We start from the raw sequence: 27,681 nt of genomic DNA on the forward strand, positions 1-27,681 counted from the left end.
GTAGCCAGCACACCTGTGCAGGTAGGGCATGACATGATAGGCAGCTGCCTTGATAGCGGGTGGGTGCTGAATGTTCCTAATTGACAAAATAAGATTAATGCTTATGAAGAAATATAAAATCTCATCCCTTCCCCAATATCGCGCCACACCCCTACCCCTTAATTCCCTGGTTGAACTTGATGGACATATGTCTTTTTTCGACCGTACTAACTATGTAACTATGTAACATAACATGGGGGGGGTCTCCTGGCTGTTCACACAGGTGTGTCATTGCTGTACATTGACCATGCATTGCTTCTGTGGTATTGCAAAGGCAAAGACAAATGCTTCCAGCCATCCATTGCACTAATGGATTGGTCATCAGCTGGCTGTCTATGTCCCGCATCAATATAGACCAAAGTACAGAGGGTTAGGCTATGCTATTGTGCACCTACCTGATGCATCAGAAGGTGCGAGGCCCTTGCTAAATTCTGTGCACAGACTTTGAGATCTATACTTTAGACTGTATCTAAACCTGCTCCAACATGGACTGACATTCTGGCCTACTTTCAGCCGATGCGACTTGTCTGTCGCTGAACAGTCGCTTTTTATGTATTCAGCACCTATGTATAATGTTGTAAAAATGCTCTAGAAGCTAAAGTCGCAGAAATGTCACACATATTTGGCCTGCAACTTTCTGTGCGACAAATTCAGACAGGAAAAATCAGTATAAATCCTTAGAAAATTATCCCCCAGTGTCTCCATCTGCTGGCGGTATTGAATAAGCATTGCTGCACTGATGGGGTATGCATTAGACGAAAAAAAAGAAGAAAAAGAAGAATAATACGCCCAGAAAAGAGGCGAAAAGGAGAAAAACGTAAAAAAACGTGAAAAAAAAGTAAGAGGAAGAGAAGGGAAAAAAAGGTGGAAATGGGTTTAAAAGTGATTTCGGCGGAGAAATATATATATATATATATATATATATATATATATATATATACGCGCACACACACACATATATATAAACGTATTCTCCGTTGAGATATTGCAGCCGCTGCTGTGTCCAGGCCCAGGAGCCTTAGCACTGTGCTGTGATGTCACTCAATACCACTGACATCACTAGGTGTAAACAACATCTCTCCTTTGCTGTGTATGTGACTATGGAGCTGTTTGGTGATGTCGTCTATTATGGCCTTCATAGAAGCAACAGGAGATTGTTGCATCCATCTAGAACCCTCAGAACTACAGTGCTATGATGTCACTCACTTCCACAGGCCTTGCAGAGTGTAAACAACAACAACCCAGCTTTGTTGTGTATGTAACCATAGGGATTTGTGATGTCACCTAGAACCTTCACAGCAGCGACAGCTTTATGAGGAGCATCAGCACTGCTCTGCCTGAGCAGAACCATCACCGCCATAGGTTGTCAAATAACCCGGATTTAACCCACACAGGTAAGTCCAATGGGGTGCAGGCATGTCCTCTATGCTTACAGCTTCCCGTGGGTGTTGGTTTGATACCGTTTGGGGACAGCCAAGGAGGCATCTGCAGGCAACAAAGGTAGGTGTGTGCTTGTGTGTGTGTTTCCTATGCAGATCCTAAGCCCAGTGTCACATGCAAGTAGGAGGAGTAAGAAGGGTTCCTGGCAAATCCGGGTTATGGATTGCATTTAAAAAGGCCCCGTGGGAGTGCAATGGGCCCCTGTCTTGCTGCTTAGCAATAATGGTATGGGTTTAGGTTCTGCTGTGTGTACTGGTGGTTGACTGCCCCCCAGCCCAGAGTGTGCATGGAAAATTGTCTGGCAGCCTCCCTGACAGCAAGCAGTGATAGTGCCCATGAAGGGGACCTTGTTGGGCCCGCCCCTTTCACGGTTATCGCTTCTCGGCCTTTTGGCTAAGATCAAGTGTAGTATCTGTTCTTATCAGTTTAATATCTGATACGTCCCCTATCTGGGGACCATATATTAAATGGATTTTTGAGAACGGGGGCCGATTTCGAAGCTTGCTTCCGTCGCCCTATGCATTGACCCGATATGGCAGTATCTTCGGGTACAGTGCACCACCCCCTTACAGGGTTAAAAAGAAAGATTCCTACTTTCATTGCTACCTGCTTGCTGGCTAGCCAGCTAGCCAGCCCTGTGGGCCTTGCTGCTGCTGCTGCAGCCAAAAAACAAAAGGTGGTGCTGCTGCTGCTTCTGCTGCTTCTGCTTCTGCTTGTGTCTGGCCGCTGTTGGAGCGTCCAGGCACAGGACTTCTGCTGCTGCTGACTAAATGGCCTCCTTAATTGGATCATTTGAGTAGCCAGCACACCTGTGCAGGTAGGGCATGACATGATAGGCAGCTGCCTTGATAGCGGGTGGGTGCTGAATGTTCCTAATTGACAAAATAAGATTAATGCTTATGAAGAAATATAAAATCTCATCCCTTCCCCAATATCGCGCCACACCCCTACCCCTTAATTCCCTGGTTGAACTTGATGGACATATGTCTTTTTTCGACCGTACTAACTATGTAACTATGTAACATAACATGGGGGGGGTCTCCTGGCTGTTCACACAGGTGTGTCATTGCTGTACATTGACCATGCATTGCTTCTGTGGTATTGCAAAGGCAAAGACAAATGCTTCCAGCCATCCATTGCACTAATGGATTGGTCATCAGCTGGCTGTCTATGTCCCGCATCAATATAGACCAAAGTACAGAGGGTTAGGCTATGCTATTGTGCACCTACCTGATGCATCAGAAGGTGCGAGGCCCTTGCTAAATTCTGTGCACAGACTTTGAGATCTATACTTTAGACTGTATCTAAACCTGCTCCAACATGGACTGACATTCTGGCCTACTTTCAGCCGATGCGACTTGTCTGTCGCTGAACAGTCGCTTTTTATGTATTCAGCACCTATGTATAATGTTGTAAAAATGCTCTAGAAGCTAAAGTCGCAGAAATGTCACACATATTTGGCCTGCAACTTTCTGTGCGACAAATTCAGACAGGAAAAATCAGTATAAATCCTTAGAAAATTATCCCCCAGTGTCTCCATCTGCTGGCGGTATTGAATAAGCATTGCTGCACTGATGGGGTATGCATTAGACGAAAAAAAAGAAGAAAAAGAAGAATAATACGCCCAGAAAAGAGGCGAAAAGGAGAAAAACGTAAAAAAACGTGAAAAAAAAGTAAGAGGAAGAGAAGGGAAAAAAAGGTGGAAATGGGTTTAAAAGTGATTTCGGCGGAGAAATATATATATATATATATATATATATATATATATATATATATATACGCGCACACACACACATATATATAAACGTATTCTCCGTTGAGATATTGCAGCCGCTGCTGTGTCCAGGCCCAGGAGCCTTAGCACTGTGCTGTGATGTCACTCAATACCACTGACATCACTAGGTGTAAACAACATCTCTCCTTTGCTGTGTATGTGACTATGGAGCTGTTTGGTGATGTCGTCTATTATGGCCTTCATAGAAGCAACAGGAGATTGTTGCATCCATCTAGAACCCTCAGAACTACAGTGCTATGATGTCACTCACTTCCACAGGCCTTGCAGAGTGTAAACAACAACAACCCAGCTTTGTTGTGTATGTAACCATAGGGATTTGTGATGTCACCTAGAACCTTCACAGCAGCGACAGCTTTATGAGGAGCATCAGCACTGCTCTGCCTGAGCAGAACCATCACCGCCATAGGTTGTCAAATAACCCGGATTTAACCCACACAGGTAAGTCCAATGGGGTGCAGGCATGTCCTCTATGCTTACAGCTTCCCGTGGGTGTTGGTTTGATACCGTTTGGGGACAGCCAAGGAGGCATCTGCAGGCAACAAAGGTAGGTGTGTGCTTGTGTGTGTGTTTCCTATGCAGATCCTAAGCCCAGTGTCACATGCAAGTAGGAGGAGTAAGAAGGGTTCCTGGCAAATCCGGGTTATGGATTGCATTTAAAAAGGCCCCGTGGGAGTGCAATGGGCCCCTGTCTTGCTGCTTAGCAATAATGGTATGGGTTTAGGTTCTGCTGTGTGTACTGGTGGTTGACTGCCCCCCAGCCCAGAGTGTGCATGGAAAATTGTCTGGCAGCCTCCCTGACAGCAAGCAGTGATAGTGCCCATGAAGGGGACCTTGTTGGGCCCGCCCCTTTCACGGTTATCGCTTCTCGGCCTTTTGGCTAAGATCAAGTGTAGTATCTGTTCTTATCAGTTTAATATCTGATACGTCCCCTATCTGGGGACCATATATTAAATGGATTTTTGAGAACGGGGGCCGATTTCGAAGCTTGCTTCCGTCGCCCTATGCATTGACCCGATATGGCAGTATCTTCGGGTACAGTGCACCACCCCCTTACAGGGTTAAAAAGAAAGATTCCTACTTTCATTGCTACCTGCTTGCTGGCTAGCCAGCTAGCCAGCCCTGTGGGCCTTGCTGCTGCTGCTGCAGCCAAAAAACAAAAGGTGGTGCTGCTGCTGCTTCTGCTGCTTCTGCTTCTGCTTGTGTCTGGCCGCTGTTGGAGCGTCCAGGCACAGGACTTCTGCTGCTGCTGACTAAATGGCCTCCTTAATTGGATCATTTGAGTAGCCAGCACACCTGTGCAGGTAGGGCATGACATGATAGGCAGCTGCCTTGATAGCGGGTGGGTGCTGAATGTTCCTAATTGACAAAATAAGATTAATGCTTATGAAGAAATATAAAATCTCATCCCTTCCCCAATATCGCGCCACACCCCTACCCCTTAATTCCCTGGTTGAACTTGATGGACATATGTCTTTTTTCGACCGTACTAACTATGTAACTATGTAACATAACATGGGGGGGGGTCTCCTGGCTGTTCACACAGGTGTGTCATTGCTGTACATTGACCATGCATTGCTTCTGTGGTATTGCAAAGGCAAAGACAAATGCTTCCAGCCATCCATTGCACTAATGGATTGGTCATCAGCTGGCTGTCTATGTCCCGCATCAATATAGACCAAAGTACAGAGGGTTAGGCTATGCTATTGTGCACCTACCTGATGCATCAGAAGGTGCGAGGCCCTTGCTAAATTCTGTGCACAGACTTTGAGATCTATACTTTAGACTGTATCTAAACCTGCTCCAACATGGACTGACATTCTGGCCTACTTTCAGCCGATGCGACTTGTCTGTCGCTGAACAGTCGCTTTTTATGTATTCAGCACCTATGTATAATGTTGTAAAAATGCTCTAGAAGCTAAAGTCGCAGAAATGTCACACATATTTGGCCTGCAACTTTCTGTGCGACAAATTCAGACAGGAAAAATCAGTATAAATCCTTAGAAAATTATCCCCCAGTGTCTCCATCTGCTGGCGGTATTGAATAAGCATTGCTGCACTGATGGGGTATGCATTAGACGAAAAAAAAGAAGAAAAAGAAGAATAATACGCCCAGAAAAGAGGCGAAAAGGAGAAAAACGTAAAAAAACGTGAAAAAAAAGTAAGAGGAAGAGAAGGGAAAAAAAGGTGGAAATGGGTTTAAAAGTGATTTCGGCGGAGAAATATATATATATATATATATATATATATATATATATATATATACGCGCACACACACACATATATATAAACGTATTCTCCGTTGAGATATTGCAGCCGCTGCTGTGTCCAGGCCCAGGAGCCTTAGCACTGTGCTGTGATGTCACTCAATACCACTGACATCACTAGGTGTAAACAACATCTCTCCTTTGCTGTGTATGTGACTATGGAGCTGTTTGGTGATGTCGTCTATTATGGCCTTCATAGAAGCAACAGGAGATTGTTGCATCCATCTAGAACCCTCAGAACTACAGTGCTATGATGTCACTCACTTCCACAGGCCTTGCAGAGTGTAAACAACAACAACCCAGCTTTGTTGTGTATGTAACCATAGGGATTTGTGATGTCACCTAGAACCTTCACAGCAGCGACAGCTTTATGAGGAGCATCAGCACTGCTCTGCCTGAGCAGAACCATCACCGCCATAGGTTGTCAAATAACCCGGATTTAACCCACACAGGTAAGTCCAATGGGGTGCAGGCATGTCCTCTATGCTTACAGCTTCCCGTGGGTGTTGGTTTGATACCGTTTGGGGACAGCCAAGGAGGCATCTGCAGGCAACAAAGGTAGGTGTGTGCTTGTGTGTGTGTTTCCTATGCAGATCCTAAGCCCAGTGTCACATGCAAGTAGGAGGAGTAAGAAGGGTTCCTGGCAAATCCGGGTTATGGATTGCATTTAAAAAGGCCCCGTGGGAGTGCAATGGGCCCCTGTCTTGCTGCTTAGCAATAATGGTATGGGTTTAGGTTCTGCTGTGTGTACTGGTGGTTGACTGCCCCCCAGCCCAGAGTGTGCATGGAAAATTGTCTGGCAGCCTCCCTGACAGCAAGCAGTGATAGTGCCCATGAAGGGGACCTTGTTGGGCCCGCCCCTTTCACGGTTATCGCTTCTCGGCCTTTTGGCTAAGATCAAGTGTAGTATCTGTTCTTATCAGTTTAATATCTGATACGTCCCCTATCTGGGGACCATATATTAAATGGATTTTTGAGAACGGGGGCCGATTTCGAAGCTTGCTTCCGTCGCCCTATGCATTGACCCGATATGGCAGTATCTTCGGGTACAGTGCACCACCCCCTTACAGGGTTAAAAAGAAAGATTCCTACTTTCATTGCTACCTGCTTGCTGGCTAGCCAGCTAGCCAGCCCTGTGGGCCTTGCTGCTGCTGCTGCAGCCAAAAAACAAAAGGTGGTGCTGCTGCTGCTTCTGCTGCTTCTGCTTCTGCTTGTGTCTGGCCGCTGTTGGAGCGTCCAGGCACAGGACTTCTGCTGCTGCTGACTAAATGGCCTCCTTAATTGGATCATTTGAGTAGCCAGCACACCTGTGCAGGTAGGGCATGACATGATAGGCAGCTGCCTTGATAGCGGGTGGGTGCTGAATGTTCCTAATTGACAAAATAAGATTAATGCTTATGAAGAAATATAAAATCTCATCCCTTCCCCAATATCGCGCCACACCCCTACCCCTTAATTCCCTGGTTGAACTTGATGGACATATGTCTTTTTTCGACCGTACTAACTATGTAACTATGTAACATAACATGGGGGGGGGTCTCCTGGCTGTTCACACAGGTGTGTCATTGCTGTACATTGACCATGCATTGCTTCTGTGGTATTGCAAAGGCAAAGACAAATGCTTCCAGCCATCCATTGCACTAATGGATTGGTCATCAGCTGGCTGTCTATGTCCCGCATCAATATAGACCAAAGTACAGAGGGTTAGGCTATGCTATTGTGCACCTACCTGATGCATCAGAAGGTGCGAGGCCCTTGCTAAATTCTGTGCACAGACTTTGAGATCTATACTTTAGACTGTATCTAAACCTGCTCCAACATGGACTGACATTCTGGCCTACTTTCAGCCGATGCGACTTGTCTGTCGCTGAACAGTCGCTTTTTATGTATTCAGCACCTATGTATAATGTTGTAAAAATGCTCTAGAAGCTAAAGTCGCAGAAATGTCACACATATTTGGCCTGCAACTTTCTGTGCGACAAATTCAGACAGGAAAAATCAGTATAAATCCTTAGAAAATTATCCCCCAGTGTCTCCATCTGCTGGCGGTATTGAATAAGCATTGCTGCACTGATGGGGTATGCATTAGACGAAAAAAAAGAAGAAAAAGAAGAATAATACGCCCAGAAAAGAGGCGAAAAGGAGAAAAACGTAAAAAAACGTGAAAAAAAAGTAAGAGGAAGAGAAGGGAAAAAAAGGTGGAAATGGGTTTAAAAGTGATTTCGGCGGAGAAATATATATATATATATATATATATATATATATATATATATATATACGCGCACACACACACATATATATAAACGTATTCTCCGTTGAGATATTGCAGCCGCTGCTGTGTCCAGGCCCAGGAGCCTTAGCACTGTGCTGTGATGTCACTCAATACCACTGACATCACTAGGTGTAAACAACATCTCTCCTTTGCTGTGTATGTGACTATGGAGCTGTTTGGTGATGTCGTCTATTATGGCCTTCATAGAAGCAACAGGAGATTGTTGCATCCATCTAGAACCCTCAGAACTACAGTGCTATGATGTCACTCACTTCCACAGGCCTTGCAGAGTGTAAACAACAACAACCCAGCTTTGTTGTGTATGTAACCATAGGGATTTGTGATGTCACCTAGAACCTTCACAGCAGCGACAGCTTTATGAGGAGCATCAGCACTGCTCTGCCTGAGCAGAACCATCACCGCCATAGGTTGTCAAATAACCCGGATTTAACCCACACAGGTAAGTCCAATGGGGTGCAGGCATGTCCTCTATGCTTACAGCTTCCCGTGGGTGTTGGTTTGATACCGTTTGGGGACAGCCAAGGAGGCATCTGCAGGCAACAAAGGTAGGTGTGTGCTTGTGTGTGTGTTTCCTATGCAGATCCTAAGCCCAGTGTCACATGCAAGTAGGAGGAGTAAGAAGGGTTCCTGGCAAATCCGGGTTATGGATTGCATTTAAAAAGGCCCCGTGGGAGTGCAATGGGCCCCTGTCTTGCTGCTTAGCAATAATGGTATGGGTTTAGGTTCTGCTGTGTGTACTGGTGGTTGACTGCCCCCCAGCCCAGAGTGTGCATGGAAAATTGTCTGGCAGCCTCCCTGACAGCAAGCAGTGATAGTGCCCATGAAGGGGACCTTGTTGGGCCCGCCCCTTTCACGGTTATCGCTTCTCGGCCTTTTGGCTAAGATCAAGTGTAGTATCTGTTCTTATCAGTTTAATATCTGATACGTCCCCTATCTGGGGACCATATATTAAATGGATTTTTGAGAACGGGGGCCGATTTCGAAGCTTGCTTCCGTCGCCCTATGCATTGACCCGATATGGCAGTATCTTCGGGTACAGTGCACCACCCCCTTACAGGGTTAAAAAGAAAGATTCCTACTTTCATTGCTACCTGCTTGCTGGCTAGCCAGCTAGCCAGCCCTGTGGGCCTTGCTGCTGCTGCTGCAGCCAAAAAACAAAAGGTGGTGCTGCTGCTGCTTCTGCTGCTTCTGCTTCTGCTTGTGTCTGGCCGCTGTTGGAGCGTCCAGGCACAGGACTTCTGCTGCTGCTGACTAAATGGCCTCCTTAATTGGATCATTTGAGTAGCCAGCACACCTGTGCAGGTAGGGCATGACATGATAGGCAGCTGCCTTGATAGCGGGTGGGTGCTGAATGTTCCTAATTGACAAAATAAGATTAATGCTTATGAAGAAATATAAAATCTCATCCCTTCCCCAATATCGCGCCACACCCCTACCCCTTAATTCCCTGGTTGAACTTGATGGACATATGTCTTTTTTCGACCGTACTAACTATGTAACTATGTAACATAACATGGGGGGGGTCTCCTGGCTGTTCACACAGGTGTGTCATTGCTGTACATTGACCATGCATTGCTTCTGTGGTATTGCAAAGGCAAAGACAAATGCTTCCAGCCATCCATTGCACTAATGGATTGGTCATCAGCTGGCTGTCTATGTCCCGCATCAATATAGACCAAAGTACAGAGGGTTAGGCTATGCTATTGTGCACCTACCTGATGCATCAGAAGGTGCGAGGCCCTTGCTAAATTCTGTGCACAGACTTTGAGATCTATACTTTAGACTGTATCTAAACCTGCTCCAACATGGACTGACATTCTGGCCTACTTTCAGCCGATGCGACTTGTCTGTCGCTGAACAGTCGCTTTTTATGTATTCAGCACCTATGTATAATGTTGTAAAAATGCTCTAGAAGCTAAAGTCGCAGAAATGTCACACATATTTGGCCTGCAACTTTCTGTGCGACAAATTCAGACAGGAAAAATCAGTATAAATCCTTAGAAAATTATCCCCCAGTGTCTCCATCTGCTGGCGGTATTGAATAAGCATTGCTGCACTGATGGGGTATGCATTAGACGAAAAAAAAGAAGAAAAAGAAGAATAATACGCCCAGAAAAGAGGCGAAAAGGAGAAAAACGTAAAAAAACGTGAAAAAAAAGTAAGAGGAAGAGAAGGGAAAAAAAGGTGGAAATGGGTTTAAAAGTGATTTCGGCGGAGAAATATATATATATATATATATATATATATATATATATATATATATACGCGCACACACACACATATATATAAACGTATTCTCCGTTGAGATATTGCAGCCGCTGCTGTGTCCAGGCCCAGGAGCCTTAGCACTGTGCTGTGATGTCACTCAATACCACTGACATCACTAGGTGTAAACAACATCTCTCCTTTGCTGTGTATGTGACTATGGAGCTGTTTGGTGATGTCGTCTATTATGGCCTTCATAGAAGCAACAGGAGATTGTTGCATCCATCTAGAACCCTCAGAACTACAGTGCTATGATGTCACTCACTTCCACAGGCCTTGCAGAGTGTAAACAACAACAACCCAGCTTTGTTGTGTATGTAACCATAGGGATTTGTGATGTCACCTAGAACCTTCACAGCAGCGACAGCTTTATGAGGAGCATCAGCACTGCTCTGCCTGAGCAGAACCATCACCGCCATAGGTTGTCAAATAACCCGGATTTAACCCACACAGGTAAGTCCAATGGGGTGCAGGCATGTCCTCTATGCTTACAGCTTCCCGTGGGTGTTGGTTTGATACCGTTTGGGGACAGCCAAGGAGGCATCTGCAGGCAACAAAGGTAGGTGTGTGCTTGTGTGTGTGTTTCCTATGCAGATCCTAAGCCCAGTGTCACATGCAAGTAGGAGGAGTAAGAAGGGTTCCTGGCAAATCCGGGTTATGGATTGCATTTAAAAAGGCCCCGTGGGAGTGCAATGGGCCCCTGTCTTGCTGCTTAGCAATAATGGTATGGGTTTAGGTTCTGCTGTGTGTACTGGTGGTTGACTGCCCCCCAGCCCAGAGTGTGCATGGAAAATTGTCTGGCAGCCTCCCTGACAGCAAGCAGTGATAGTGCCCATGAAGGGGACCTTGTTGGGCCCGCCCCTTTCACGGTTATCGCTTCTCGGCCTTTTGGCTAAGATCAAGTGTAGTATCTGTTCTTATCAGTTTAATATCTGATACGTCCCCTATCTGGGGACCATATATTAAATGGATTTTTGAGAACGGGGGCCGATTTCGAAGCTTGCTTCCGTCGCCCTATGCATTGACCCGATATGGCAGTATCTTCGGGTACAGTGCACCACCCCCTTACAGGGTTAAAAAGAAAGATTCCTACTTTCATTGCTACCTGCTTGCTGGCTAGCCAGCTAGCCAGCCCTGTGGGCCTTGCTGCTGCTGCTGCAGCCAAAAAACAAAAGGTGGTGCTGCTGCTGCTTCTGCTGCTTCTGCTTGTGTCTGGCCGCTGTTGGAGCGTCCAGGCACAGGACTTCTGCTGCTGCTGACTAAATGGCCTCCTTAATTGGATCATTTGAGTAGCCAGCACACCTGTGCAGGTAGGGCATGACATGATAGGCAGCTGCCTTGATAGCGGGTGGGTGCTGAATGTTCCTAATTGACAAAATAAGATTAATGCTTATGAAGAAATATAAAATCTCATCCCTTCCCCAATATCGCGCCACACCCCTACCCCTTAATTCCCTGGTTGAACTTGATGGACATATGTCTTTTTTCGACCGTACTAACTATGTAACTATGTAACATAACATGGGGGGGGTCTCCTGGCTGTTCACACAGGTGTGTCATTGCTGTACATTGACCATGCATTGCTTCTGTGGTATTGCAAAGGCAAAGACAAATGCTTCCAGCCATCCATTGCACTAATGGATTGGTCATCAGCTGGCTGTCTATGTCCCGCATCAATATAGACCAAAGTACAGAGGGTTAGGCTATGCTATTGTGCACCTACCTGATGCATCAGAAGGTGCGAGGCCCTTGCTAAATTCTGTGCACAGACTTTGAGATCTATACTTTAGACTGTATCTAAACCTGCTCCAACATGGACTGACATTCTGGCCTACTTTCAGCCGATGCGACTTGTCTGTCGCTGAACAGTCGCTTTTTATGTATTCAGCACCTATGTATAATGTTGTAAAAATGCTCTAGAAGCTAAAGTCGCAGAAATGTCACACATATTTGGCCTGCAACTTTCTGTGCGACAAATTCAGACAGGAAAAATCAGTATAAATCCTTAGAAAATTATCCCCCAGTGTCTCCATCTGCTGGTGGTATTGAATAAGCATTGCTGCACTGATGGGGTATGCATTAGACGAAAAAAAAGAAGAAAAAGAAGAATAATACGCCCAGAAAAGAGGCGAAAAGGAGAAAAACGTAAAAAAACGTGAAAAAAAAGTAAGAGGAAGAGAAGGGAAAAAAAGGTGGAAATGGGTTTAAAAGTGATTTCGGCGGAGAAATATATATATATATATATATATATATATATATATATATATATATATACGCGCACACACACACATATATATAAACGTATTCTCCGTTGAGATATTGCAGCCGCTGCTGTGTCCAGGCCCAGGAGCCTTAGCACTGTGCTGTGATGTCACTCAATACCACTGACATCACTAGGTGTAAACAACATCTCTCCTTTGCTGTGTATGTGACTATGGAGCTGTTTGGTGATGTCGTCTATTATGGCCTTCATAGAAGCAACAGGAGATTGTTGCATCCATCTAGAACCCTCAGAACTACAGTGCTATGATGTCACTCACTTCCACAGGCCTTGCAGAGTGTAAACAACAACAACCCAGCTTTGTTGTGTATGTAACCATAGGGATTTGTGATGTCACCTAGAACCTTCACAGCAGCGACAGCTTTATGAGGAGCATCAGCACTGCTCTGCCTGAGCAGAACCATCACCGCCATAGGTTGTCAAATAACCCGGATTTAACCCACACAGGTAAGTCCAATGGGGTGCAGGCATGTCCTCTATGCTTACAGCTTCCCGTGGGTGTTGGTTTGATACCGTTTGGGGACAGCCAAGGAGGCATCTGCAGGCAACAAAGGTAGGTGTGTGCTTGTGTGTGTGTTTCCTATGCAGATCCTAAGCCCAGTGTCACATGCAAGTAGGAGGAGTAAGAAGGGTTCCTGGCAAATCCGGGTTATGGATTGCATTTAAAAAGGCCCCGTGGGAGTGCAATGGGCCCCTGTCTTGCTGCTTAGCAATAATGGTATGGGTTTAGGTTCTGCTGTGTGTACTGGTGGTTGACTGCCCCCCAGCCCAGAGTGTGCATGGAAAATTGTCTGGCAGCCTCCCTGACAGCAAGCAGTGATAGTGCCCATGAAGGGGACCTTGTTGGGCCCGCCCCTTTCACGGTTATCGCTTCTCGGCCTTTTGGCTAAGATCAAGTGTAGTATCTGTTCTTATCAGTTTAATATCTGATACGTCCCCTATCTGGGGACCATATATTAAATGGATTTTTGAGAACGGGGGCCGATTTCGAAGCTTGCTTCCGTCGCCCTATGCATTGACCCGATATGGCAGTATCTTCGGGTACAGTGCACCACCCCCTTACAGGGTTAAAAAGAAAGATTCCTACTTTCATTGCTACCTGCTTGCTGGCTAGCCAGCTAGCCAGCCCTGTGGGCCTTGCTGCTGCTGCTGCAGCCAAAAAACAAAAGGTGGTGCTGCTGCTGCTTCTGCTGCTTCTGCTTCTGCTTGTGTCTGGCCGCTGTTGGAGCGTCCAGGCACAGGACTTCTGCTGCTGCTGACTAAATGGCCTCCTTAATTGGATCATTTGAGTAGCCAGCACACCTGTGCAGGTAGGGCATGACATGATAGGCAGCTGCCTTGATAGCGGGTGGGTGCTGAATGTTCCTAATTGACAAAATAAGATTAATGCTTATGAAGAAATATAAAATCTCATCCCTTCCCCAATATCGCGCCACACCCCTACCCCTTAATTCCCTGGTTGAACTTGATGGACATATGTCTTTTTTCGACCGTACTAACTATGTAACTATGTAACATAACATGGGGGGGGTCTCCTGGCTGTTCACACAGGTGTGTCATTGCTGTACATTGACCATGCATTGCTTCTGTGGTATTGCAAAGGCAAAGACAAATGCTTCCAGCCATCCATTGCACTAATGGATTGGTCATCAGCTGGCTGTCTATGTCCCGCATCAATATAGACCAAAGTACAGAGGGTTAGGCTATGCTATTGTGCACCTACCTGATGCATCAGAAGGTGCGAGGCCCTTGCTAAATTCTGTGCACAGACTTTGAGATCTATACTTTAGACTGTATCTAAACCTGCTCCAACATGGACTGACATTCTGGCCTACTTTCAGCCGATGCGACTTGTCTGTCGCTGAACAGTCGCTTTTTATGTATTCAGCACCTATGTATAATGTTGTAAAAATGCTCTAGAAGCTAAAGTCGCAGAAATGTCACACATATTTGGCCTGCAACTTTCTGTGCGACAAATTCAGACAGGAAAAATCAGTATAAATCCTTAGAAAATTATCCCCCAGTGTCTCCATCTGCTGGCGGTATTGAATAAGCATTGCTGCACTGATGGGGTATGCATTAGACGAAAAAAAAGAAGAAAAAGAAGAATAATACGCCCAGAAAAGAGGCGAAAAGGAGAAAAACGTAAAAAAACGTGAAAAAAAGTAAGAGGAAGAGAAGGGAAAAAAAGGTGGAAATGGGTTTAAAAGTGATTTCGGCGGAGATATATATATATATATATATATATATATATATATATATATATATACGCGCACACACACACATATATATAAACGTATTCTCCGTTGAGATATTGCAGCCGCTGCTGTGTCCAGGCCCAGGAGCCTTAGCACTGTGCTGTGATGTCACTCAATACCACTGACATCACTAGGTGTAAACAACATCTCTCCTTTGCTGTGTATGTGACTATGGAGCTGTTTGGTGATGTCGTCTATTATGGCCTTCATAGAAGCAACAGGAGATTGTTGCATCCATCTAGAACCCTCAGAACTACAGTGCTATGATGTCACTCACTTCCACAGGCCTTGCAGAGTGTAAACAACAACAACCCAGCTTTGTTGTGTATGTAACCATAGGGATTTGTGATGTCACCTAGAACCTTCACAGCAGCGACAGCTTTATGAGGAGCATCAGCACTGCTCTGCCTGAGCAGAACCATCACCGCCATAGGTTGTCAAATAACCCGGATTTAACCCACACAGGTAAGTCCAATGGGGTGCAGGCATGTCCTCTATGCTTACAGCTTCCCGTGGGTGTTGGTTTGATACCGTTTGGGGACAGCCAAGGAGGCATCTGCAGGCAACAAAGGTAGGTGTGTGCTTGTGTGTGTGTTTCCTATGCAGATCCTAAGCCCAGTGTCACATGCAAGTAGGAGGAGTAAGAAGGGTTCCTGGCAAATCCGGGTTATGGATTGCATTTAAAAAGGCCCCGTGGGAGTGCAATGGGCCCCTGTCTTGCTGCTTAGCAATAATGGTATGGGTTTAGGTTCTGCTGTGTGTACTGGTGGTTGACTGCCCCCCAGCCCAGAGTGTGCATGGAAAATTGTCTGGCAGCCTCCCTGACAGCAAGCAGTGATAGTGCCCATGAAGGGGACCTTGTTGGGCCCGCCCCTTTCACGGTTATCGCTTCTCGGCCTTTTGGCTAAGATCAAGTGTAGTATCTGTTCTTATCAGTTTAATATCTGATACGTCCCCTATCTGGGGACCATATATTAAATGGATTTTTGAGAACGGGGGCCGATTTCGAAGCTTGCTTCCGTCGCCCTATGCATTGACCCGATATGGCAGTATCTTCGGGTACAGTGCACCACCCCCTTACAGGGTTAAAAAGAAAGATTCCTACTTTCATTGCTACCTGCTTGCTGGCTAGCCAGCTAGCCAGCCCTGTGGGCCTTGCTGCTGCTGCTGCAGCCAAAAAACAAAAGGTGGTGCTGCTGCTGCTTCTGCTGCTTCTGCTTCTGCTTGTGTCTGGCCGCTGTTGGAGCGTCCAGGCACAGGACTTCTGCTGCTGCTGACTAAATGGCCTCCTTAATTGGATCATTTGAGTAGCCAGCACACCTGTGCAGGTAGGGCATGACATGATAGGCAGCTGCCTTGATAGCGGGTGGGTGCTGAATGTTCCTAATTGACAAAATAAGATTAATGCTTATGAAGAAATATAAAATCTCATCCCTTCCCCAATATCGCGCCACACCCCTACCCCTTAATTCCCTGGTTGAACTTGATGGACATATGTCTTTTTTCGACCGTACTAACTATGTAACTATGTAACATAACATGGGGGGGGTCTCCTGGCTGTTCACACAGGTGTGTCATTGCTGTACATTGACCATGCATTGCTTCTGTGGTATTGCAAAGGCAAAGACAAATGCTTCCAGCCATCCATTGCACTAATGGATTGGTCATCAGCTGGCTGTCTATGTCCCGCATCAATATAGACCAAAGTACAGAGGGTTAGGCTATGCTATTGTGCACCTACCTGATGCATCAGAAGGTGCGAGGCCCTTGCTAAATTCTGTGCACAGACTTTGAGATCTATACTTTAGACTGTATCTAAACCTGCTCCAACATGGACTGACATTCTGGCCTACTTTCAGCCGATGCGACTTGTCTGTCGCTGAACAGTCGCTTTTTATGTATTCAGCACCTATGTATAATGTTGTAAAAATGCTCTAGAAGCTAAAGTCGCAGAAATGTCACACATATTTGGCCTGCAACTTTCTGTGCGACAAATTCAGACAGGAAAAATCAGTATAAATCCTTAGAAAATTATCCCCCAGTGTCTCCATCTGCTGGCGGTATTGAATAAGCATTGCTGCACTGATGGGGTATGCATTAGACGAAAAAAAAGAAGAAAAAGAAGAATAATACGCCCAGAAAAGAGGCGAAAAGGAGAAAAACGTAAAAAAACGTGAAAAAAAAGTAAGAGGAAGAGAAGGGAAAAAAAGGTGGAAATGGGTTTAAAAGTGATTTCGGCGGAGAAATATATATATATATATATATATATATATATATATATATATATATACGCGCACACACACACATATATATAAACGTATTCTCCGTTGAGATATTGCAGCCGCTGCTGTGTCCAGGCCCAGGAGCCTTAGCACTGTGCTGTGATGTCACTCAATACCACTGACATCACTAGGTGTAAACAACATCTCTCCTTTGCTGTGTATGTGACTATGGAGCTGTTTGGTGATGTCGTCTATTATGGCCTTCATAGAAGCAACAGGAGATTGTTGCATCCATCTAGAACCCTCAGAACTACAGTGCTATGATGTCACTCACTTCCACAGGCCTTGCAGAGTGTAAACAACAACAACCCAGCTTTGTTGTGTATGTAACCATAGGGATTTGTGATGTCACCTAGAACCTTCACAGCAGCGACAGCTTTATGAGGAGCATCAGCACTGCTCTGCCTGAGCAGAACCATCACCGCCATAGGTTGTCAAATAACCCGGATTTAACCCACACAGGTAAGTCCAATGGGGTGCAGGCATGTCCTCTATGCTTACAGCTTCCCGTGGGTGTTGGTTTGATACCGTTTGGGGACAGCCAAGGAGGCATCTGCAGGCAACAAAGGTAGGTGTGTGCTTGTGTGTGTGTTTCCTATGCAGATCCTAAGCCCAGTGTCACATGCAAGTAGGAGGAGTAAGAAGGGTTCCTGGCAAATCCGGGTTATGGATTGCATTTAAAAAGGCCCCGTGGGAGTGCAATGGGCCCCTGTCTTGCTGCTTAGCAATAATGGTATGGGTTTAGGTTCTGCTGTGTGTACTGGTGGTTGACTGCCCCCCAGCCCAGAGTGTGCATGGAAAATTGTCTGGCAGCCTCCCTGACAGCAAGCAGTGATAGTGCCCATGAAGGGGACCTTGTTGGGCCCGCCCCTTTCACGGTTATCGCTTCTCGGCCTTTTGGCTAAGATCAAGTGTAGTATCTGTTCTTATCAGTTTAATATCTGATACGTCCCCTATCTGGGGACCATATATTAAATGGATTTTTGAGAACGGGGGCCGATTTCGAAGCTTGCTTCCGTCGCCCTATGCATTGACCCGATATGGCAGTATCTTCGGGTACAGTGCACCACCCCCTTACAGGGTTAAAAAGAAAGATTCCTACTTTCATTGCTACCTGCTTGCTGGCTAGCCAGCTAGCCAGCCCTGTGGGCCTTGCTGCTGCTGCTGCAGCCAAAAAACAAAAGGTGGTGCTGCTGCTGCTTCTGCTGCTTCTGCTTCTGCTTGTGTCTGGCCGCTGTTGGAGCGTCCAGGCACAGGACTTCTGCTGCTGCTGACTAAATGGCCTCCTTAATTGGATCATTTGAGTAGCCAGCACACCTGTGCAGGTAGGGCATGACATGATAGGCAGCTGCCTTGATAGCGGGTGGGTGCTGAATGTTCCTAATTGACAAAATAAGATTAATGCTTATGAAGAAATATAAAATCTCATCCCTTCCCCAATATCGCGCCACACCCCTACCCCTTAATTCCCTGGTTGAACTTGATGGACATATGTCTTTTTTCGACCGTACTAACTATGTAACTATGTAACATAACATGGGGGGGGTCTCCTGGCTGTTCACACAGGTGTGTCATTGCTGTACATTGACCATGCATTGCTTCTGTGGTATTGCAAAGGCAAAGACAAATGCTTCCAGCCATCCATTGCACTAATGGATTGGTCATCAGCTGGCTGTCTATGTCCCGCATCAATATAGACCAAAGTACAGAGGGTTAGGCTATGCTATTGTGCACCTACCTGATGCATCAGAAGGTGCGAGGCCCTTGCTAAATTCTGTGCACAGACTTTGAGATCTATACTTTAGACTGTATCTAAACCTGCTCCAACATGGACTGACATTCTGGCCTACTTTCAGCCGATGCGACTTGTCTGTCGCTGAACAGTCGCTTTTTATGTATTCAGCACCTATGTATAATGTTGTAAAAATGCTCTAGAAGCTAAAGTCGCAGAAATGTCACACATATTTGGCCTGCAACTTTCTGTGCGACAAATTCAGACAGGAAAAATCAGTATAAATCCTTAGAAAATTATCCCCCAGTGTCTCCATCTGCTGGCGGTATTGAATAAGCATTGCTGCACTGATGGGGTATGCATTAGACGAAAAAAAAGAAGAAAAAGAAGAATAATACGCCCAGAAAAGAGGCGAAAAGGAGAAAAACGTAAAAAAACGTGAAAAAAAAGTAAGAGGAAGAGAAGGGAAAAAAAGGTGGAAATGGGTTTAAAAGTGATTTCGGCGGAGAATATATATATATATATATATATATATATATATATATATATATATATACGCGCACACACACACATATATATAAACGTATTCTCCGTTGAGATATTGCAGCCGCTGCTGTGTCCAGGCCCAGGAGCCTTAGCACTGTGCTGTGATGTCACTCAATACCACTGACATCACTAGGTGTAAACAACATCTCTCCTTTGCTGTGTATGTGACTATGGAGCTGTTTGGTGATGTCGTCTATTATGGCCTTCATAGAAGCAACAGGAGATTGTTGCATCCATCTAGAACCCTCAGAACTACAGTGCTATGATGTCACTCACTTCCACAGGCCTTGCAGAGTGTAAACAACAACAACCCAGCTTTGTTGTGTATGTAACCATAGGGATTTGTGATGTCACCTAGAACCTTCACAGCAGCGACAGCTTTATGAGGAGCATCAGCACTGCTCTGCCTGAGCAGAACCATCACCGCCATAGGTTGTCAAATAACCCGGATTTAACCCACACAGGTAAGTCCAATGGGGTGCAGGCATGTCCTCTATGCTTACAGCTTCCCGTGGGTGTTGGTTTGATACCGTTTGGGGACAGCCAAGGAGGCATCTGCAGGCAACAAAGGTAGGTGTGTGCTTGTGTGTGTGTTTCCTATGCAGATCCTAAGCCCAGTGTCACATGCAAGTAGGAGGAGTAAGAAGGGTTCCTGGCAAATCCGGGTTATGGATTGCATTTAAAAAGGCCCCGTGGGAGTGCAATGGGCCCCTGTCTTGCTGCTTAGCAATAATGGTATGGGTTTAGGTTCTGCTGTGTGTACTGGTGGTTGACTGCCCCCCAGCCCAGAGTGTGCATGGAAAATTGTCTGGCAGCCTCCCTGACAGCAAGCAGTGATAGTGCCCATGAAGGGGACCTTGTTGGGCCCGCCCCTTTCACGGTTATCGCTTCTCGGCCTTTTGGCTAAGATCAAGTGTAGTATCTGTTCTTATCAGTTTAATATCTGATACGTCCCCTATCTGGGGACCATATATTAAATGGATTTTTGAGAACGGGGGCCGATTTCGAAGCTTGCTTCCGTCGCCCTATGCATTGACCCGATATGGCAGTATCTTCGGGTACAGTGCACCACCCCCTTACAGGGTTAAAAAGAAAGATTCCTACTTTCATTGCTACCTGCTTGCTGGCTAGCCAGCTAGCCAGCCCTGTGGGCCTTGCTGCTGCTGCTGCAGCCAAAAAACAAAAGGTGGTGCTGCTGCTGCTTCTGCTGCTTCTGCTTCTGCTTGTGTCTGGCCGCTGTTGGAGCGTCCAGGCACAGGACTTCTGCTGCTGCTGACTAAATGGCCTCCTTAATTGGATCATTTGAGTAGCCAGCACACCTGTGCAGGTAGGGCATGACATGATAGGCAGCTGCCTTGATAGCGGGTGGGTGCTGAATGTTCCTAATTGACAAAATAAGATTAATGCTTATGAAGAAATATAAAATCTCATCCCTTCCCCAATATCGCGCCACACCCCTACCCCTTAATTCCCTGGTTGAACTTGATGGACATATGTCTTTTTTCGACCGTACTAACTATGTAACTATGTAACATAACATGGGGGGGGTCTCCTGGCTGTTCACACAGGTGTGTCATTGCTGTACATTGACCATGCATTGCTTCTGTGGTATTGCAAAGGCAAAGACAAATGCTTCCAGCCATCCATTGCACTAATGGATTGGTCATCAGCTGGCTGTCTATGTCCCGCATCAATATAGACCAAAGTACAGAGGGTTAGGCTATGCTATTGTGCACCTACCTGATGCATCAGAAGGTGCGAGGCCCTTGCTAAATTCTGTGCACAGACTTTGAGATCTATACTTTAGACTGTATCTAAACCTGCTCCAACATGGACTGACATTCTGGCCTACTTTCAGCCGATGCGACTTGTCTGTCGCTGAACAGTCGCTTTTTATGTATTCAGCACCTATGTATAATGTTGTAAAAATGCTCTAGAAGCTAAAGTCGCAGAAATGTCACACATATTTGGCCTGCAACTTTCTGTGCGACAAATTCAGACAGGAAAAATCAGTATAAATCCTTAGAAAATTATCCCCCAGTGTCTCCATCTGCTGGCGGTATTGAATAAGCATTGCTGCACTGATGGGGTATGCATTAGACGAAAAAAAAGAAGAAAAAGAAGAATAATACGCCCAGAAAAGAGGCGAAAAGGAGAAAAACGTAAAAAAACGTGAAAAAAAAGTAAGAGGAAGAGAAGGGAAAAAAAGGTGGAAATGGGTTTAAAAGTGATTTCGGCGGAGAAATATATATATATATATATATATATATATATATATATATATATATACGCGCACACACACACATATATATAAACGTATTCTCCGTTGAGATATTGCAGCCGCTGCTGTGTCCAGGCCCAGGAGCCTTAGCACTGTGCTGTGATGTCACTCAATACCACTGACATCACTAGGTGTAAACAACATCTCTCCTTTGCTGTGTATGTGACTATGGAGCTGTTTGGTGATGTCGTCTATTATGGCCTTCATAGAAGCAACAGGAGATTGTTGCATCCATCTAGAACCCTCAGAACTACAGTGCTATGATGTCACTCACTTCCACAGGCCTTGCAGAGTGTAAACAACAACAACCCAGCTTTGTTGTGTATGTAACCATAGGGATTTGTGATGTCACCTAGAACCTTCACAGCAGCGACAGCTTTATGAGGAGCATCAGCACTGCTCTGCCTGAGCAGAACCATCACCGCCATAGGTTGTCAAATAACCCGGATTTAACCCACACAGGTAAGTCCAATGGGGTGCAGGCATGTCCTCTATGCTTACAGCTTCCCGTGGGTGTTGGTTTGATACCGTTTGGGGACAGCCAAGGAGGCATCTGCAGGCAACAAAGGTAGGTGTGTGCTTGTGTGTGTGTTTCCTATGCAGATCCTAAGCCCAGTGTCACATGCAAGTAGGAGGAGTAAGAAGGGTTCCTGGCAAATCCGGGTTATGGATTGCATTTAAAAAGGCCCCGTGGGAGTGCAATGGGCCCCTGTCTTGCTGCTTAGCAATAATGGTATGGGTTTAGGTTCTGCTGTGTGTACTGGTGGTTGACTGCCCCCCAGCCCAGAGTGTGCATGGAAAATTGTCTGGCAGCCTCCCTGACAGCAAGCAGTGATAGTGCCCATGAAGGGGACCTTGTTGGGCCCGCCCCTTTCACGGTTATCGCTTCTCGGCCTTTTGGCTAAGATCAAGTGTAGTATCTGTTCTTATCAGTTTAATATCTGATACGTCCCCTATCTGGGGACCATATATTAAATGGATTTTTGAGAACGGGGGCCGATTTCGAAGCTTGCTTCCGTCGCCCTATGCATTGACCCGATATGGCAGTATCTTCGGGTACAGTGCACCACCCCCTTACAGGGTTAAAAAGAAAGATTCCTACTTTCATTGCTACCTGCTTGCTGGCTAGCCAGCTAGCCAGCCCTGTGGGCCTTGCTGCTGCTGCTGCAGCCAAAAAACAAAAGGTGGTGCTGCTGCTGCTTCTGCTGCTTCTGCTTCTGCTTGTGTCTGGCCGCTGTTGGAGCGTCCAGGCACAGGACTTCTGCTGCTGCTGACTAAATGGCCTCCTTAATTGGATCATTTGAGTAGCCAGCACACCTGTGCAGGTAGGGCATGACATGATAGGCAGCTGCCTTGATAGCGGGTGGGTGCTGAATGTTCCTAATTGACAAAATAAGATTAATGCTTATGAAGAAATATAAAATCTCATCCCTTCCCCAATATCGCGCCACACCCCTACCCCTTAATTCCCTGGTTGAACTTGATGGACATATGTCTTTTTTCGACCGTACTAACTATGTAACTATGTAACATAACATGGGGGGGGTCTCCTGGCTGTTCACACAGGTGTGTCATTGCTGTACATTGACCATGCATTGCTTCTGTGGTATTGCAAAGGCAAAGACAAATGCTTCCAGCCATCCATTGCACTAATGGATTGGTCATCAGCTGGCTGTCTATGTCCCGCATCAATATAGACCAAAGTACAGAGGGTTAGGCTATGCTATTGTGCACCTACCTGATGCATCAGAAGGTGCGAGGCCCTTGCTAAATTCTGTGCACAGACTTTGAGATCTATACTTTAGACTGTATCTAAACCTGCTCCAACATGGACTGACATTCTGGCCTACTTTCAGCCGATGCGACTTGTCTGTCGCTGAACAGTCGCTTTTTATGTATTCAGCACCTATGTATAATGTTGTAAAAATGCTCTAGAAGCTAAAGTCGCAGAAATGTCACACATATTTGGCCTGCAACTTTCTGTGCGACAAATTCAGACAGGAAAAATCAGTATAAATCCTTAGAAAATTATCCCCCAGTCTCCATCTGCTGGCGGTATTGAATAAGCATTGCTGCACTGATGGGGTATGCATTAGACGAAAAAAAAGAAGAAAAAGAAGAATAATACGCCCAGAAAAGAGGCGAAAAGGAGAAAAACGTAAAAAAACGTGAAAAAAAAGTAAGAGGAAGAGAAGGGAAAAAAAGGTGGAAATGGGTTTAAAAGTGATTTCGGCGGAGAAATATATATATATATATATATATATATATATATATATATATATATATACGCGCACACACACACATATATATAAACGTATTCTCCGTTGAGATATTGCAGCCGCTGCTGTGTCCAGGCCCAGGAGCCTTAGCACTGTGCTGTGATGTCACTCAATACCACTGACATCACTAGGTGTAAACAACATCTCTCCTTTGCTGTGTATGTGACTATGGAGCTGTTTGGTGATGTCGTCTATTATGGCCTTCATAGAAGCAACAGGAGATTGTTGCATCCATCTAGAACCCTCAGAACTACAGTGCTATGATGTCACTCACTTCCACAGGCCTTGCAGAGTGTAAACAACAACAACCCAGCTTTGTTGTGTATGTAACCATAGGGATTTGTGATGTCACCTAGAACCTTCACAGCAGCGACAGCTTTATGAGGAGCATCAGCACTGCTCTGCCTGAGCAGAACCATCACCGCCATAGGTTGTCAAATAACCCGGATTTAACCCACACAGGTAAGTCCAATGGGGTGCAGGCATGTCCTCTATGCTTACAGCTTCCCGTGGGTGTTGGTTTGATACCGTTTGGGGACAGCCAAGGAGGCATCTGCAGGCAACAAAGGTAGGTGTGTGCTTGTGTGTGTGTTTCCTATGCAGATCCTAAGCCCAGTGTCACATGCAAGTAGGAGGAGTAAGAAGGGTTCCTGGCAAATCCGGGTTATGGATTGCATTTAAAAAGGCCCCGTGGGAGTGCAATGGGCCCCTGTCTTGCTGCTTAGCAATAATGGTATGGGTTTAGGTTCTGCTGTGTGTACTGGTGGTTGACTGCCCCCCAGCCCAGAGTGTGCATGGAAAATTGTCTGGCAGCCTCCCTGACAGCAAGCAGTGATAGTGCCCATGAAGGGGACCTTGTTGGGCCCGCCCCTTTCACGGTTATCGCTTCTCGGCCTTTTGGCTAAGATCAAGTGTAGTATCTGTTCTTATCAGTTTAATATCTGATACGTCCCCTATCTGGGGACCATATATTAAATGGATTTTTGAGAACGGGGGCCGATTTCGAAGCTTGCTTCCGTCGCCCTATGCATTGACCCGATATGGCAGTATCTTCGGGTACAGTGCACCACCCCCTTACAGGGTTAAAAAGAAAGATTCCTACTTTCATTGCTACCTGCTTGCTGGCTAGCCAGCTAGCCAGCCCTGTGGGCCTTGCTGCTGCTGCTGCAGCCAAAAAACAAAAGGTGGTGCTGCTGCTGCTTCTGCTGCTTCTGCTTCTGCTTGTGTCTGGCCGCTGTTGGAGCGTCCAGGCACAGGACTTCTGCTGCTGCTGACTAAATGGCCTCCTTAATTGGATCATTTGAGTAGCCAGCACACCTGTGCAGGTAGGGCATGACATGATAGGCAGCTGCCTTGATAGCGGGTGGGTGCTGAATGTTCCTAATTGACAAAATAAGATTAATGCTTATGAAGAAATATAAAATCTCATCCCTTCCCCAATATCGCGCCACACCCCTACCCCTTAATTCCCTGGTTGAACTTGATGGACATATGTCTTTTTTCGACCGTACTAACTATGTAACTATGTAACATAACATGGGGGGGGTCTCCTGGCTGTTCACACAGGTGTGTCATTGCTGTACATTGACCATGCATTGCTTCTGTGGTATTGCAAAGGCAAAGACAAATGCTTCCAGCCATCCATTGCACTAATGGATTGGTCATCAGCTGGCTGTCTATGTCCCGCATCAATATAGACCAAAGTACAGAGGGTTAGGCTATGCTATTGTGCACCTACCTGATGCATCAGAAGGTGCGAGGCCCTTGCTAAATTCTGTGCACAGACTTTGAGATCTATACTTTAGACTGTATCTAAACCTGCTCCAACATGGACTGACATTCTGGCCTACTTTCAGCCGATGCGACTTGTCTGTCGCTGAACAGTCGCTTTTTATGTATTCAGCACCTATGTATAATGTTGTAAAAATGCTCTAGAAGCTAAAGTCGCAGAAATGTCACACATATTTGGCCTGCAACTTTCTGTGCGACAAATTCAGACAGGAAAAATCAGTATAAATCCTTAGAAAATTATCCCCCAGTGTCTCCATCTGCTGGCGGTATTGAATAAGCATTGCTGCACTGATGGGGTATGCATTAGACGAAAAAAAAGAAGAAAAAGAAGAATAATACGCCCAGAAAAGAGGCGAAAAGGAGAAAAACGTAAAAAAACGTGAAAAAAAAGTAAGAGGAAGAGAAGGGAAAAAAAGGTGGAAATGGGTTTAAAAGTGATTTCGGCGGAGAAATATATATATATATATATATATATATATATATATATATATATATACGCGCACACACACACATATATATAAACGTATTCTCCGTTGAGATATTGCAGCCGCTGCTGTGTCCAGGCCCAGGAGCCTTAGCACTGTGCTGTGATGTCACTCAATACCACTGACATCACTAGGTGTAAACAACATCTCTCCTTTGCTGTGTATGTGACTATGGAGCTGTTTGGTGATGTCGTCTATTATGGCCTTCATAGAAGCAACAGGAGATTGTTGCATCCATCTAGAACCCTCAGAACTACAGTGCTATGATGTCACTCACTTCCACAGGCCTTGCAGAGTGTAAACAACAACAACCCAGCTTTGTTGTGTATGTAACCATAGGGATTTGTGATGTCACCTAGAACCTTCACAGCAGCGACAGCTTTATGAGGAGCATCAGCACTGCTCTGCCTGAGCAGAACCATCACCGCCATAGGTTGTCAAATAACCCGGATTTAACCCACACAGGTAAGTCCAATGGGGTGCAGGCATGTCCTCTATGCTTACAGCTTCCCGTGGGTGTTGGTTTGATACCGTTTGGGGACAGCCAAGGAGGCATCTGCAGGCAACAAAGGTAGGTGTGTGCTTGTGTGTGTGTTTCCTATGCAGATCCTAAGCCCAGTGTCACATGCAAGTAGGAGGAGTAAGAAGGGTTCCTGGCAAATCCGGGTTATGGATTGCATTTAAAAAGGCCCCGTGGGAGTGCAATGGGCCCCTGTCTTGCTGCTTAGCAATAATGGTATGGGTTTAGGTTCTGCTGTGTGTACTGGTGGTTGACTGCCCCCCAGCCCAGAGTGTGCATGGAAAATTGTCTGGCAGCCTCCCTGACAGCAAGCAGTGATAGTGCCCATGAAGGGGACCTTGTTGGGCCCGCCCCTTTCACGGTTATCGCTTCTCGGCCTTTTGGCTAAGATCAAGTGTAGTATCTGTTCTTATCAGTTTAATATCTGATACGTCCCCTATCTGGGGACCATATATTAAATGGATTTTTGAGAACGGGGGCCGATTTCGAAGCTTGCTTCCGTCGCCCTATGCATTGACCCGATATGGCAGTATCTTCGGGTACAGTGCACCACCCCCTTACAGGGTTAAAAAGAAAGATTCCTACTTTCATTGCTACCTGCTTGCTGGCTAGCCAGCTAGCCAGCCCTGTGGGCCTTGCTGCTGCTGCTGCAGCCAAAAAACAAAAGGTGGTGCTGCTGCTGCTTCTGCTGCTTCTGCTTCTGCTTGTGTCTGGCCGCTGTTGGAGCGTCCAGGCACAGGACTTCTGCTGCTGCTGACTAAATGGCCTCCTTAATTGGATCATTTGAGTAGCCAGCACACCTGTGCAGGTAGGGCATGACATGATAGGCAGCTGCCTTGATAGCGGGTGGGTGCTGAATGTTCCTAATTGACAAAATAAGATTAATGCTTATGAAGAAATATAAAATCTCATCCCTTCCCCAATATCGCGCCACACCCCTACCCCTTAATTCCCTGGTTGAACTTGATGGACATATGTCTTTTTTCGACCGTACTAACTATGTAACTATGTAACATAACATGGGGGGGGTCTCCTGGCTGTTCACACAGGTGTGTCATTGCTGTACATTGACCATGCATTGCTTCTGTGGTATTGCAAAGGCAAAGACAAATGCTTCCAGCCATCCATTG

The 27,681-nt window shown here is 45.9% G+C and overlaps 12 non-coding genes across 12 annotated transcripts; all 12 read left to right on the forward strand.

Annotated features, from left to right (window-relative positions):
• The first annotated feature begins 1,852 nt into the window (after nt 1–1,852).
• On the forward strand, nt 1,853–2,043 carry LOC130315825 (U2 spliceosomal RNA). The gene has a single exon (XR_008863259.1). It is a non-coding gene; the product is annotated as a U2 spliceosomal RNA (small nuclear RNA).
• Nucleotides 2,044–4,131: 2,088 nt separating this feature from the next.
• LOC130315826 (U2 spliceosomal RNA) lies at nt 4,132–4,322 on the forward strand. The gene has a single exon (XR_008863260.1). It is a non-coding gene; the product is annotated as a U2 spliceosomal RNA (small nuclear RNA).
• Nucleotides 4,323–6,409: 2,087 nt separating this feature from the next.
• LOC130315827 (U2 spliceosomal RNA) lies at nt 6,410–6,600 on the forward strand. Its single transcript, XR_008863261.1, has one exon. It is a non-coding gene; the product is annotated as a U2 spliceosomal RNA (small nuclear RNA).
• Nucleotides 6,601–8,689: 2,089 nt separating this feature from the next.
• Nucleotides 8,690–8,880, forward strand: LOC130315828 (U2 spliceosomal RNA). The gene has a single exon (XR_008863262.1). It is a non-coding gene; the product is annotated as a U2 spliceosomal RNA (small nuclear RNA).
• Nucleotides 8,881–10,968: 2,088 nt separating this feature from the next.
• On the forward strand, nt 10,969–11,159 carry LOC130315829 (U2 spliceosomal RNA). The gene has a single exon (XR_008863263.1). It is a non-coding gene; the product is annotated as a U2 spliceosomal RNA (small nuclear RNA).
• A 2,084-nt stretch (nt 11,160–13,243) lies between these two features.
• On the forward strand, nt 13,244–13,434 carry LOC130315830 (U2 spliceosomal RNA). Its single transcript, XR_008863264.1, has one exon. It is a non-coding gene; the product is annotated as a U2 spliceosomal RNA (small nuclear RNA).
• Nucleotides 13,435–15,519: 2,085 nt separating this feature from the next.
• Nucleotides 15,520–15,710, forward strand: LOC130315831 (U2 spliceosomal RNA). Its single transcript, XR_008863265.1, has one exon. It is a non-coding gene; the product is annotated as a U2 spliceosomal RNA (small nuclear RNA).
• Nucleotides 15,711–17,798: 2,088 nt separating this feature from the next.
• LOC130315832 (U2 spliceosomal RNA) lies at nt 17,799–17,989 on the forward strand. Its single transcript, XR_008863266.1, has one exon. It is a non-coding gene; the product is annotated as a U2 spliceosomal RNA (small nuclear RNA).
• Nucleotides 17,990–20,078: 2,089 nt separating this feature from the next.
• LOC130315834 (U2 spliceosomal RNA) lies at nt 20,079–20,269 on the forward strand. Its single transcript, XR_008863267.1, has one exon. It is a non-coding gene; the product is annotated as a U2 spliceosomal RNA (small nuclear RNA).
• Nucleotides 20,270–22,357: 2,088 nt separating this feature from the next.
• Nucleotides 22,358–22,548, forward strand: LOC130315836 (U2 spliceosomal RNA). The gene has a single exon (XR_008863269.1). It is a non-coding gene; the product is annotated as a U2 spliceosomal RNA (small nuclear RNA).
• Nucleotides 22,549–24,636: 2,088 nt separating this feature from the next.
• Nucleotides 24,637–24,827, forward strand: LOC130315837 (U2 spliceosomal RNA). Its single transcript, XR_008863270.1, has one exon. It is a non-coding gene; the product is annotated as a U2 spliceosomal RNA (small nuclear RNA).
• A 2,088-nt stretch (nt 24,828–26,915) lies between these two features.
• LOC130315838 (U2 spliceosomal RNA) lies at nt 26,916–27,106 on the forward strand. Its single transcript, XR_008863271.1, has one exon. It is a non-coding gene; the product is annotated as a U2 spliceosomal RNA (small nuclear RNA).
• The last annotated feature ends 575 nt before the right edge of the window (nt 27,107–27,681 follow it).

Source organism: Hyla sarda, unplaced genomic scaffold, assembly GCF_029499605.1.
Source record: "Hyla sarda isolate aHylSar1 unplaced genomic scaffold, aHylSar1.hap1 scaffold_189, whole genome shotgun sequence".
In the NCBI taxonomy this organism is placed as follows: Eukaryota; Metazoa; Chordata; class Amphibia; order Anura; family Hylidae; genus Hyla; species Hyla sarda.